This window comes from Durio zibethinus, chromosome 15 (assembly GCF_047325235.1).
Source record: "Durio zibethinus cultivar Kanyao isolate XHJ-2024 chromosome 15, ASM4732523v1, whole genome shotgun sequence".
NCBI lineage: Eukaryota > Viridiplantae > Streptophyta > Magnoliopsida > Malvales > Malvaceae > Durio > Durio zibethinus.
The window spans coordinates 11,211,541-11,226,799 of NC_143176.1; the positions used below are offsets into that span (position 1 = coordinate 11,211,541).

At 30.7% G+C, this 15,259-nt stretch overlaps 1 pseudogene; it reads left to right on the forward strand.

The window, feature by feature from the left end:
- The first annotated feature begins 10,944 nt into the window (after positions 1 to 10,944).
- LOC149514666 (uncharacterized) lies at positions 10,945 to 14,992 on the forward strand (annotated as a pseudogene).
- Positions 14,993 to 15,259: the final 267 nt, after the last annotated feature.

Genomic DNA, 15,259 nt, shown 5'->3' on the forward strand with positions numbered 1-15,259 from the left:
TTTGGATAAGTTGCCTGTTAAGGTTGGAATGGTGGTGTGATTTGATTTTATATTGGGCCAAAGTTTGGAGGATACGTCAAATTGGTAGCTTCTTGTGAAGTATCTTCTTCCACTAATTTTCCCCTATTTATCTTCTTTAGGGCCTTCAAAATTTGGCTAAGCTTTCCCTTTAATGCTTCCTGGGCTTCTTTTATCCTTTCAAAGCGACTTGTATTGTTCTATTCCATCTTTCTAGCTCGAGCCCAAGTATTGTATTGATGAAAAGCTATTATTGCACCTTAGTACCATAATTAAAGATTTAATGACAATGTTATGATAATGAATGCATGAATGAATGTGATGCAAATGAAAGAAAACAAAAAGTTAAAAAAAATATTTACCTCTTGAAAAAGATCTAACAAAGAGAAACTTTCATTTATTCCACAGAAGTCTATTTTACATCAAACCTAATATTGTTCCTCTATAGAAATGCCTAACTTACTCATACTAGTCCTTAGCTTCCTCAATTAAGTTCAATAATTTCTATCTATGCTCCCCTGCTGGTGTGATCAAAGCTCTCAAAGTCTCAGCCTTTTTTGCCATCTTGCCTATTTGAATCACGATCTTGCCTATATGAGCAGTGAGATGCTCTATGTATTTTTGTCTCCCTAACCCTTCTTTTTTATTGCACCACACTGGATAAGATAATTCCCTGTGCTTTTCTGTAAGGATCCTGACATTATTTTTCTATTCCTTCAACTTCAATGTCAAAGTCAGAATGTGGTCTGAAAGCTATTGGTTTTCCTGCTCAATCTCTATGAAAGTATTTTCTATGTGGTCACATTCTTTTTTTAGCTCTTCATTTTCATGAGCCAACTCTATATTGTTTATTTCTTTGGCTTGTACCTATATGCGTAACCTTTTATGCTCATGTTGTAACTCTTTCAACTCTTTTAGGGCATCATCCCATTCTCTAACAACTTTTTGGGCCTTGCTGTATTCTTTGGAAATTCTATGGGCTTGGACTTCTAGGTTTTTTACTTTGTTTTACCATTGGTCCTTTTCTTCCTACAGCTTTAAGACCTCTTGTCTTAGTTTCTCATTCTCCATCTCATGTTCTAATTTCGAAAGCTTTTTATCAAACTTTTGACCCATGGGTAAGTGATGACCTTAAGGCCCAAGTGCAATCTCTTGATCAAACCAAATACCTTTGAGTAACTTAATCAGTGAATGGCCCTAGGCTTGCTCTCTTAGGCTTCTTCCAGGCTTTAATTATGTTATCAATCTTTTGAAAGGTTTTAGGCTCCCCATATGAGTAGTTGAACTAGCCAAGCTTGCAAGTCATAGGAATAAATTGTTCAGCTGAATACTATCTCCTTACCATTAATGGGGCATAACTTGTTGACCCCCATAGGACTAGAAGCAACATCCCTGTCTCATCTCCACATTGGTATAGCATAGGTTCTCTACCCATCTATGGAGCTAAACATCTGACTTGACTAGTTGTGAGCCCCTGTAGCAAACATTTCCACTCTTTTTGAGTTTTTGCCTCTGGCTAAGTGCTCTGACAGAATTCTCTAATCAGACTCCAAGTATAGAAATAAAGTTTGGTAAAGGTACTTTTTTTACATTCAAAATGGCTTTTTATCCATATATATAAAAGGGCATGCAACCCATGAAGTGTGCTTTGTCCATCTACCTATAAAAACTTAGAGATCTGATAGTTTCTGCAAAGATAACTGGTGAAGGGTTATAGCCTCTTTCAATCTGTTCAAATAGATCCACCACTTCCAACCCATATATGGCTAGAGCGAATGTATTCATTCCTTGGTCATCATCGGATGCTTGTTAATGAAATTTCAGAAAACCCCTTACAAAATACCTTTGTGATCACCTTTCTCTCGAATGTATGAATCTATAGTCTCATTTCCCACCCCTAGCATCTGACTCAGCTTCTTATGACTCCCTGATTTATGTTTCTTCATGTATATTAGGCCAAGATACAATAGATGCATACCCATCAGAGTTGAGTACTCCTTAATGGTTGGTACTAGATCAACCTCATTAAAGATGAAACATCGGTAGAAAGAATCCCAAAACTGTACCATCACCCTGATAAGTGAGTAGTCAACTTCTACTGACAAGAGATAGGCTATATGTCCAAACTTCTCACAAAAAGCCTCCTACTTTGAAGCGATCATACCATTTCATATGTCTAATAAGCTTTTTAAGTTATTGTGCTTGAAGAGTAGGTGGACTTCTCCTAATAGTGTAGGGACATTACCAGATAGTAAAGAATCTCTTTCTTCTAGCTGCCTCTTATCTAATTCAATCTTCACCTATGTGGGAGAATCATAATTAAACAACATAGATGAGGTGCAAAGTTGACGTGCTATGGAATCCATGAGGGTTTTTTGTTGAAACAACTTTGGGGCAAAATGCTATGCAATCTGTAAATATGTTCATGAATGTGTGCAAAAAGAAATAAAAGAAGACAAAGAAATTAGTTAGTAATTTCAATGAAATATAGGGAAAATATAACAATTAAGATAACAACATGACTTAGAATTTTGGATTACCTACAGAGGGTGGGAAAATAAGGCTCTATCTATGGTTGGGCTTTTAAAGTCGACTATATGTGGTTTGGGCCATTTCTAAAAGGCTTCCAAATTGTTCCCTACATCATGGTCCTTTACAAACTAGTAAGGCACTTTAATCCTCACCCATTATAGGTTTCAAGCGAAAAGGGTTCAATATGAGTGGGAGTATTTTATAGGCCCATGTGGAGACATGATATGTCATGAAGGCATAGGTACTTCACTCCCTCCTAAAGGTAGAGCCCGAGTGGAGGGCTTATGTTATGCACATGCAAATGAATGACAGATATAATAAGCAAATATTCAGGCAAATATAAATAATAAATAATAAGGCAAAGAAATAAGCAATAATAAAAGCAGATATAAGCAATGAAAAGAGGTAATTTCAAATTTGTTAGACAAGTTTTGGATAATAAGAAATATTTTACTGGCTTGACTTTCTAATATTTCCCTAGTGGAGTTGCCAAGTTGTCATAACATATAAATCCGTAGACCTATCGCTAAACTTGGAATGGAAGAGAGTCACCTCCAATCTTTTTTGGTTAGGTGTGATTGGCCAACTGATTGAAGCTGATCTGCAAAACAGAAGTTAGATTTGGAAGTCGATTGCGCATAAGGAAGGTTGTAGCACCCCCAAAATGCCCATCCAAAGGATGGTACCAATTTCATTCTGAATTATCCAAGCCTTGATCATCATCATTTTTTTTTTTTGCTTTACCAAATAACTTATGAATTTTATTATAACAGTAAAACTTTTCAAAAATTTTTGTTTATTTATTTATTATTTTGAAAACATTATTTTCAAATTTTTTTTTAAAAAATATATTTTTCAAGAAGGATATCAATGGCAGAAGTAATCTTTCTGTTTTTCTTTTTAATTCATTTGTTTTGTTTTTTTTTTAAATAATAATAATAACAAAATAAGAAATGGGTTAGAAATAAAATAAAATAAAATAAAATTAAAAAATAAAATAAAAATGGAAAAGAAAAACCTACAATTGGGTCGAGTCAGGATGTGGGTCAGCGTGCAGGTCTTCGGGTCGACACGCAGATCCCGACTTACCAAAACAGTGTCATTCTAGGTAGCTATATAAGCCAATTCTAATGTCTTTGCTTCAGAATTCCCTCTACCTTCTCTCTTTCTAGACCAAGAAGCCCTGCCTTTTTTCTAGAAATCTTCGTTGAAAACTTCAACTGGGATAAAAAAATCCACCAGTTTCTAGAAAGTTGTCAAAAAATTCATCAAAATTTGGAAAACCACCAGTTTCTGAGAAGTTGGCTGAAATGTGATCAAAAAATTTAATCGATCGTCGAAAACTTCATTGAAAAATTCATACTTCATTGGAAAGTTCAACCAAACCCAGAAAAATCCAAAACAATTCAAGAAAATATTCTAGAAAAATCCAAAAAAATTCCTAAATGGTTCTAAACCTTCCCTAAACCTTGTAAGGCCTTGAATTCACCCCAAAAACCTTAATTCACTCATAGAACCCATAAACTAACACCAAGACTTCAAGATCAAATCCTAGAACCTTTTTTGCCCAAGAATTTCCCAAAACTTCCCTAACAATTTTCTTTCTATTTTTTGTGTATCTTTTCTTATTCTTGCTCTATAGAATATGTCCAATTTATAGGCAACCTAGGATCAATTCGAGAAACGAGCAGAATCAATCCCAGGCTTGATTCCTGGGATTGTATTCTACCTATACGAGATTTTAGGTGTAAAATTTTAGCAATATTAATTTCATTCTGTGCTGACCCAAAAATATTGAAATCCTGATCTCTATTCATGTGCAGATTGAATAGAAAAGGAACAAAAAAAATAAAAAACAAAAAATAAATATAATAATAATAATCTAATTGGACCAGATTAGGCTGTAATGGGCCTAATTGGGCTCAAAATAGGCCTAATTAGGCTCGGACAAAAATGGGTGTCTACAACTGGTATACAGTCATCATACAACCACAATGCCAATCAAACATGTTATTAAAAAAATAGTTATACATACAATCTTTTTTACCATTTTTTTGGTTACTTCATCTGTAAAGGATCCATCCTTCCGTAGATGTCCTTGTTTCCAGATATCCTATTTGGAAACTTCAATGCTAGAGTTTGCTGATTCCTATTAAATTACCAAAATATAAGAATCAGAATGTATGAAATAAATGTTCATAAATGATTTTTCTTTAATGAGTATAAAACAAGTGTGTGAATACGTACAAGCTCATACTTCACATTTGAATATCCATTTCCTACTATCCGATGGTGATATTGTTGTTTGACCCAAATGTTTCATTAGTTTTCTTTGATTGTCTACAAGAAAAAGAAATTATGTCAATCACCTATGAAGATCAAATGATATATTGCATAAAAAATTATAAACAAATTTTTTTGTAATGGGTTTGTGTATTGAGAAATCTTCTAAAAATTGATATTGAACAAAATTTGTCCAATCTTCAACACTTATTACATCTATTTATGACACAGGTGGAACAACCAATACATCACCTTAATCAGCTAGCAGTAAAATATATTGGGTTGTCAATCTACTTTTAAAGTCTCTGAATGCTTTCATAGCAAATTGCAACACAATCTTTTTATAGTCAATTGGGATGTCAAACCGTTCCTAAATAATTTAACACAATTAGTATGAACACATTGAATTTCAATTAAATGATCATTTAACAAATTTTACAAAATAGTTGAATAAACATACTACAACCGACTGGCATATATGATCCTTTAGATCATTAGGAACTTGTCGCCAATTGGTGTACGTCATTGAAATCCTACTACGAATGATAGCTCCAATATGAGTAGTCAACTTGGCAACTCTTTTAGACACAGGCTGCCTAATTTGATTGAAGTCAATATGAATTTTTATGTCACTCACTTTAATTTGTTTATTTGAGCTCCTTCTTTTTCTTTTTTGGCCTACAAGTATGTCTTATGCATGTTCACTAAAAGGAGAATGATGTTGTTTGGAGTGCATAATACCTATGATTTTGATCATAATTATATGAATTACACTAAATAACCATCTAAATTTAACACTGTATGTAATTAAATACAACCAATACCATACTATGTATAGAAATACCATTCAGCAAACCAATCAGCAATGTGTTTAGATACACTCTTTAGTAAACCATTCAGAAACACCATTCAGCATACGATTCAGCATACCAATATCATGCAATACCATTCAACAAAACAATATCACACAACAAGGCTCAGCAAACCACAATATTTAAAGAAAACTGCACATAACTAGCATACATACAATGAAAGGTGCTTGAACGACTATGCCTATGGTGAAAATAATAAATATATATATGCATATGTAAATGGTAAGGAATAAAAAAAAATAGCTCTATCGAATAATATAAATAATACAATAAATAAAGCAAAAAAAAAAAGACATCGATAAATAGAGAGGTGTGTACCATTGATTTGTTAAAGGTCAGTGGTGATGATAGGGATAAAGAAACCAGAAGTCTCATAGAAATGTGCTTATGGGTTTGGTTGGTTGATTAATGCAGCTTTTAATCATTTTGCATACTAACAGTTTGTGATTTCAATGTTTAAGACAGGGGAATGAATATAGAAATTATTATTAAAGACATTTTTCTAGGAAAAACACCTTCAATAATCCTTTTAAAATTTTATTTGGAGATTATTTAAGGTGTTTTTTACTAAAGACGCCTTTAGTAATCCAAAAAATAATTTTCAAAAGAAATTATTAAAGGCGTGTTTTGAGAAAAAACGCCTTCGATAATTCTGAACAAAAATTATTGAAGGCATTTTTAGTAGAAAATCGCCTTCACTAATATTCTCGTGATAAGAATGGAGGGAATTATTGAAGGTGTATTATGCAAAAAATACCTTTAATAAATTTCTTGAAAAAATTATAAAAAATTCCTAAAGGCATTTTTTTTGAAAAAACGCCTTAAAAAATCCCCTCAACATTATTGAAGACGTTTCATACAAAAAGATGCCTTTAATAATCTCAAAATTTTAGTAGTGGAATATTGAAGATGTTTTTTACTAGAAGACGCCTTTAATAATCCTAACTATTTTTAAACGGGAATTATTAAAGGCATTTGTTCTCAAAAGATGCCTTTAATAATTATGTAGAAAATTTTAAAGGAACTATTGGAGGTATATTTTTAGAATAAACACCTTCACTAATCGTCTTAAAATTTGAGCACTAGTATATTAAAGGCATTTTTCACTAGAAGATACCTTTAATAATCTAAAAAATTTTTAAAATGAAATTATTGAAGGGTTTTTTTCTCAAAAAACGCTTTCAATAATTACTTACATAAATTAAATGGAATTAGTGAAGGCAGTTTTCTAGAATAAACGCCTTCACTAACCATCTTAAAATTTGAGTAGTGGAATATTGAAGGTATTTTTCATTAGAAGATGCCTTTAATAATCCCAAAAAGTTTTAAAAGGAAATTATTAAAGGCGTTTATTCTATAAAAAAATACCTTTAATAATTACGTACATAAATTAAATGGAATTAGTGAAGGCATTTTTTTGGAATAAATGCCTTCACTAACCATCTTAAAATTTGAATACCGATATATTAAAGGTGTTTTTGACTAGAAGACGCCTTTAATAATCCTAAAAAATTTTAAAGAAAATTATTGAAGGTGTCTGTTCTAGAAAAACGTCTTCAATAATTATATACAAAATTTGAAAGGAATTATTAAAGGTATTTTTTTGGATTAAACGTCCTCATTAACTATCTTAAAATTTGAGTACTAATATATTGAAGGTGTTTTTCATTGAAAGATGCATTTAATAATCTCAAAAATTTTTAAAGAAAATTATTAAAGGCGTTTGTTCTCAAAAAATGCCTTCAATAATTATTTACAAAATTTAAAAAGAATTATTAAAGGCATTCTTTTTTGATTAAGTGCCTTCACTAACCATATTAAAATTTGAGTACTGGTATATTAAAGGCATTTTTCACTGGAAGACGCCTTTAATAATCTCAAAATTTTTAAAGGAAATTATTAAAGGCATTTGTTCTAAAAAAATGCTTTCAATAATTATGTACAAAATTTAAAAAGAATTATTGAAGGAGTTTTTCTAGAATAAACGCCTTCACTAACTGCCTTAAAATTTGAGTACTAGTATATTAAAGGCATTTTTCACTGGAAGATGCCTTTAATAATCTCAAAAATTTTTAAAGGAAATTATTAAAGGTGTTTGTTCTAAAAAAATGCCTTCAATAATTATGTACAAAATTTAAAAGGAATTATTAAAGGTGTTTTTCTAGAATAAAACACCTTCACTAACTATCTTAAAATTTGAGTTTGGGTTTATTGAAGGAAATTATTGAAGGCATTTTTAGTAGAAAACCCCCTCCACTGATATTCACAGATAAAAATGAGGGAATTATTGAAGGCGTATTACGCAAAAAATGCCTTCAATAAATATGCCATAAAAATTAGATGAAATTAGTGAAGACTTTTTTAAGGTGTAAACGCCTTTAATAATTTGAAACAATTCTACTATGACTCTGTTGAAGGTGCCTATAATATATTCAAAAAATATTTAGGAGGAAATTATTGAAGGCGTTTCTCTTAGTAAACACTTTCAATTATCCGGTCTAATAAAATTATCCCCAAACTTAATGCATCCAATCACCAACTTCAAGCTTCATCTTCATTATTTTACTATTTCTCTTTCCAGACAAACTACAATTTACTTTCCCTTTTCTTTAGCTTTTAGTATTCGAGTATTATCTTTTAGATATTTTGACTATTCATTAGTTATTTACTTTAGCTTACACTTCATTCGACTATTCCTTCAACTTTTGCAAGTTGTGATTTTTTTTTTGGTTTAAATAATTTTCTCCAACACCCACTTTACTTAAATACCCATTTGTAACCCATCATCCACTTCCCTTTCCCTTTCATTTTTTTCTTTTGTTAGTTTCCTTTGTACCTATTTTACCTTATTTCAACCCCAACTACAAATTCTCTTAGGTACTGTCTACGTTAGCAACAAAGTTTTAACTTTCATAATATCAGGTAGCTAATAAAATACTTCACAATAAGGAGTTCTTATTTTCTGTAAGTACTGGTCTTGTTATTATCTTTTGTTTAAGATATAGTAAACTTAAGTATTTTACATGTTCATTTTCATATAAATTATTTATATACATTTGGTCTAATAATATAGCAAGTACTAAATGGATAAGAGTTGGATAAAAAAGTCAAGATTAAGTCAAGAGTACAAAGATGGAGTGGAAAATTTTCTTAATTTTGCATTTGAGAATACAAGTGAAGATAATATGATATTATGCCCATGTGTGAAGTGTGCTAATATTGATTGGCAAATACGTCAAGTTGTTTTTGAACATTTAATTTGTATTGGATTTATCTCGGGATATGTTAATTGATATTTTCATAAAGAGTCTGTATCGTTAAGGTCTTTCACTAGAGTTCTTTCAACTTCAAGGGCTTTCTAACACCAACATGATCCTTTTATAGCAGATGACATTAAAGGCATATTGCGAGATGCTTTTAAAATTCATAACTAACATTTATGTAATCCTTCTCCCCAAAATGATGGATTTAATTAGTCCAATGTTGAAATGAATGAATTTGGTAATCCTGGGATAGGTACACGTGACCAACAACCTAGAGAAGAAGCATCAAAGTTTTATAGGTTGCTTGAGGATATGAATGAAGAACTTTATGAGGGATCGAAGCATTCAAGGTTATCTTTCTGTGTTCATCTTTTTCACTTAAAATACTTATATGGATGGATGGGAAACACTCTGACTTTATTATTAGAGTTTATGAAAAAAATGTTTCTTTTTACAAAAATCTTTGAATCTTGTATGGAATCAAAGAAGATGATCAAGGATTTAGGTCTCGGATATGAAAAAATTCATAGTTGTCCCAATGATTGCATGTTGTATTGGGATGATAGAAAAAATCAAGAATCTTGTCATTTGTGTGTTATTTCTCATTGGGTGGATAAAAACCTCGATGAAAGGTTGAATGAAGATAGGGATGAGGTCTGTGTAAAAAAAAAACATGTAAAGGTTTTATGTTATTTTTCATTAATATGAAGACTTTAACAACTCTTTATGTCTTTCAAAACTACAGATTCAAGAGGTGGCATCATGAGAAACGGACAAATAATGGATCATTGAAGCATCCTATAGATTCTTTGGCATGGAAATCATTTCATTCTAGGTTTCCAAACTTTGCATCTAATCCTCGAAATGTTATGCTTGGACTAGCATCTGATGGATTCAACCCGTTCAAAATGATGAGTACTTTTTATAGTGCTTGGCCAATTGTATTGATTCTTTACAATTTGCCACCATGGATTGCTATGAAGCAACAATCATTTATATTGTCTATGATAATTCTTAGGGAAAAAGGTCTGGGTAATGATATAGACATCTACTTAAAACCTCTTATTAAAGAGTTAAGGCAATTATAAGAAGGAGTTGAGACCTATGATGCATAAAAAAAAGAGAACTTCAATATATGTACTGCTTTATTATGGACTATCAATGATTTTTTTGTTTATGCGAATTTATCTAGTTGGAATACAAAAGATCGTTATGCTTGTCCATGTTGTGCTGCACAAACATGTTTGAAGTGGTTACCTAATGGTAAGAAGTTCTGTTATATGGGACATCATCAATGGTTAGATTATAATCATCAATTTAGATTCCAAAAACATCTATTTGATGGAACTAAAGAGTTGAGAATATCGCCTTTACCCATTAGTGGGTCAATATCTTGTCAAAGTTAAAAGATAACAATTTTACTTATAAAAAAATGACTCCATCAAGGAAAAAAGTGAGGGACATCTTTGCAGGATTCTAGCCTTATATTATGAAAGTTAGTGACACTGATATTGAAGTTGGTGATCTTGATGTTCAAAAGTAATAAAGAAGATGATGAAAAAGATGACCGCAATGAGTTTGAGTTTTGGAAAAAAAGAAGTATTTTTTTGTTATCTTATTGGGAATATAATTTATTACACCATAACCTTGATTTGATGCACATAAAGAAGAATGTTTGCAAAAATTTTATCGAGACAATTCTCAATGTGAATAGAAGATCAAAAGATGACTTAAAGAGTCTGCTTAACCTAGTTTATATGTGGATTCGCCCTTCCCTTTATCCGAAGTTGCTTCCTAATGGAAAATATCGATTGCCTGCTACTTGTTTTAGGATTTCTAAAGCTAAGAAAGATGTGTTTTGCAAGGTTTTGAAAAATGTCAAAGTTTCAAATGGCTATGCATCAAATATATCGAGATGTGTAAATTTGAAGGAGCAAAAAATTTTTTCATTAAAGTAACATGATTATCACATTTTGATGCAAGACTTACTTTCAATTGCTTTACATTCATCAATGTCAAAGCAAGTCACTTCTATGGTAATTGAATTGAGTAACATATTTAAATCTCTATGTGGGAAATGTATGAATGTGGAAAAGTTTGACAAACTTCAAGATCGAGCCGCGATTACTTTATGCCATTTAGAAAAGATTTTCCCTCCAAACATCTTCAATATTATGATGCATTTCGTTATCCACCTTTCATATGAAACAAAAGTCAATGGGCTGGTTTATTATTGATGGATGTATCCTATTGAAAGGTATTATTGTTTAATAGATTGATTAGGTTTTTATTGATGATCATGCCACTCTAGTTAAAAAGATATATGACTAATGTTTTATGCGATAGGTTTTAGGGGAAGTTAAAGTCTTATTGTCGCAACAAATACTATCCGAAAGGTTCTATTGTTGAAGGGTATTTAATAGAAAAGTGTATGACATTTTGTTCTCATTATTTAGAAGATGTTGAAATGAGATTTAATAAACCATTGAGAAATGTTGATATGGAGCATATTGACTCTGCCTATAGTTATCTTTTTCAAAGGCTTAGACAACCAATAGGCAAAGCTGAAATGGTAGAGTTAGATGATAAATCTTGGGCACAAGCACATCTATATGTTCTTTTTCATCATGACTTTATTGAATCATTTCGCACGTAAGTTTTTTAGCAAGGAAATTATTCATTACATTAAGCATAATTTATTATATTTTTTTCTATTGTTAATACTTTATCATGATGCTTTGTAGTGAGTATAGAAATAATTTGAGAGCTCCTACACATTATCGATAATCAAACCCTCGAGAGCTTGATAAGTTATTCATAAAAAACTTTCATGAATGAATAGGAGCAACTGTAAGTAATGCCATACTTCCCATTACGAGAAATCTAGATAGATGCTTACAGTATAACTAACATTAATAACATATATATATTTATTCCACTTTTATAGGTTTGGAGTGGAAAGCTTGTTAGTGAAGAAGTGAAGTGTCTTTCACAAGGTCCAAACAGGATTATGAAATGATACAAAGGTTTCATCATTAACGGATTTAGATTTCACGCTAAATCCTATAAGAGATTTAGAAGTACACAAAATTCAAGAGTTGTTGTTACTTCATCAACTACTAGCTATGCCAATGCTAGGGATACAAACCCTTTAGATGGAAATGTTGACTATTATGGCGTGATTAATGACATCATTGAGTTGAATTATTATGGCAAGTGGAAAGTTGTCTTATTTTGGTGTAATTGGGTTGATGTGAATAATGCGAAGGGTATTAAGAAAGATCAGTATGGATTTATACTTGTGAATTTTTCTTGATTAATTCACATGGACAACAACTCATTGATGAACCTTATGTTTTTTCATCTCAAGTCAAATAAGTTTTTTATTCTCAAGATGCCAAAGAATTGGGTTGGTTTATTGTTCTTCAAAACACACCTAGAGACTTATTTGATATTGGGTTAGATATAAGAGATGATGTTGAATATGGAACTGAATGTTATCCTTTTGCTAAATAAAACTTGGATGAAAATATCTCTAGTACCTATGCTTAATGGGTCTGCAAAGATGTTAATGAAGACATTTATGAACCATGATGGATCATCTATATTTTGTAATTCGAGTGTTTAAGACACTATGTAGTAAATGATTGTATGTAATTAATGTCACTTCACTATTGTATATTTATTGTATTGTAAATCATACATTATCTTTTGATTTAATTAAATTGATATGTTTTTTATATATTGTAGGTTATGATTTCTTAACTTCTCAATGTCTTTATATATGTTCTAAACTAATATATTTTATATATTCACTTTTATGATGTAGGTAAGCTACAATACGAAGGAATAGATTAAAAGGAATACATATCAAATATATTAGTTCAAAACCATTTGCAGTGCTTGTTGATATTGGTGATGGATTGAATCCTTTGGAGGGGAATGAACGTACTGTCGGATCTAACTTAATCATTTATAACCTTTCAACTGATATTGGATCTGGTAATATGGGAGGTCCAAGTTTATATAGTATCTCGTCAATTGATTATGCTTTAAATTTGAATGTAGGTATCAGATACCCCATATTTAGAATTCGATTATAATGATAAAAATATTACCATTTTACAAATTTTTTTTATTATTTTACAAATTTTTTTTTATTTTTTGCAGTTGATAACAATGGTCAATGAAGGACCAGAGGCTAGACAACTTTGAAGGAATTGTTTGCACTACTTCTGAATTAGCGTATTGTAGTGTCTGCAAACTCTAATAGGCAACCAATTGATGAAAAGGCTCAACTATTGGTTGGATTTCTAGGCATGCTTGCCCGTAATGGAATGAAATTGCCTATTCATCATGAAACATGGCATAAAGTTCTAGTAGAAGTTAAGGCTGATGCTTTAAACTTTATTGAGGTATTAGGATAATTAATTACATATAAAAAAATTAATTATTTTAAATTTGGTTTATTAATAAAAACTTTTCTTTTTGTATTATTACAGTCAAGATTTATACTTGAAATACCAACTTCATTTGTGCTTAAGTCATTGGGAAAGAAATGGAAAGATTATAAGCATAATTTGAAGAATAAGTATTTCGATCAAAATACTACTGTAAAGGCGACGATAAAAAATCTACCTTATAATGTGATTAGGTGGTAATATGAACAATTAGTTAGATTTTGGTTCTCAAGAAAAAGAAAGGTACTAATTTATAACTTTGTATAGTAGAATGAAATAATGAAAGTGTTTAATGGTTTAAGTTAGTAATATTTATATTTTTACTACATATGTAATTATTTTCTATGACAGGAAAGAGAATAGATTGGGATTGGTAGCAGAAAGCAATAGAAATATAGCCACACAAGTGGATAAAATTTTTTTGCAAGAAAGCAAAAAAAAATAGTAAGTTTATGATTTTAAACTTATTCCAATGAATAAAATTTTTCTGCTATTAAAAGGTAAATATGCAAATTAACAGTTATTGTTTTGTTTTAATAGTTTTAATAGTTTCAATACATGATATTAAACTTATCGAAAGTTTTGAACTTAGTTGACACGAATGATATGTATGAAAAAGTTATTGTTTATGTCTATTTAGGTAAAAATACAAATTTGTTGTTATTATTCTATTTAAATAGTTTGGATAGCTTCAATACTTGATATTAAACTTGTCCGTTTGATTAAACTTGGTTTCTATGGTTGATATGGGTGAAAAAGTTATCGTTTATGTCTATTTTGGACTATTTTTACCTTTAAAAGACAAAATTACAAATTAAACTTTTGGAAGCCTTTCAATAGTTTGAATGGCTTAAATCCATGATATTAAACTTGTCCAACCATGATCGATATGTGTGAAAGGCCAAAATGCTTTTATTGTTTGCATTTGTTTAAGACTATTGTGTTCTAAAAGGGCCAAAATATAAATACATGATATTAAAATTATTCAAAAATTTTTAACTTGATTAACAAGCATGATATGCATGAATAAGTTACGGTTGATATGTATCATATCAAATAACATATTTTTTGGTATAAGAGAATGAGATGGGTAGTAAAATTGGACGTGTGAAACTTTTTTGCTTAACACACACAAAAAAGATGAATTTTACATAAATGTTGAAACACAAAAAATTATGGTAATTTGTAACATCTATTTTAACAGAAAGTAAATATTTACTCTTTTTAACATATTATCAACTAATCATTAAACTTGATAGTTGTATATACTAATTTACAGGAGAAAGTGAAAAAGAAAATGACTGCTGAGATTGAAGTAGCATCTGATGGTTTTCTCGACATGCAAGAATTGGAAAATTGGATATTCCTAGAAGTTGCTAGAAAAGAAAGGCATGGATGGATCCAAGGCCTTGGATTAAGTCCAACACTATCACTTACTATGGATGTAGCTCTTAGCAAGTCAATCTTCATGAGACATTTCGATATTGAGAGAGGAGTTGCAAACTATGCAACAACAGTTCTAGTAATTAGAAGCAGAAAGAGAATAGAAGTGTGCAAAAATTGAGGAAGAATGTGCTAGAATGGAGCAAGAATGTGCAAAATTTCAGTAGTTGCATGATCGATTTGATCATTTTATGAATTTTGTGCAACAACAATTTCCAAGAATTGATCTCGGTGGTCCACCAACTCAGGTATTATATTTAATAAATATTTATATTTTTTAATATAAAAAAAGCTTACAATGAAGTGTTAAAATTTGTATGCTATTATTCAGTAGGTTCTTGAGCATGCTAGTGACCAAGGTGGAAACATTCCTTCATCAATTGACAGC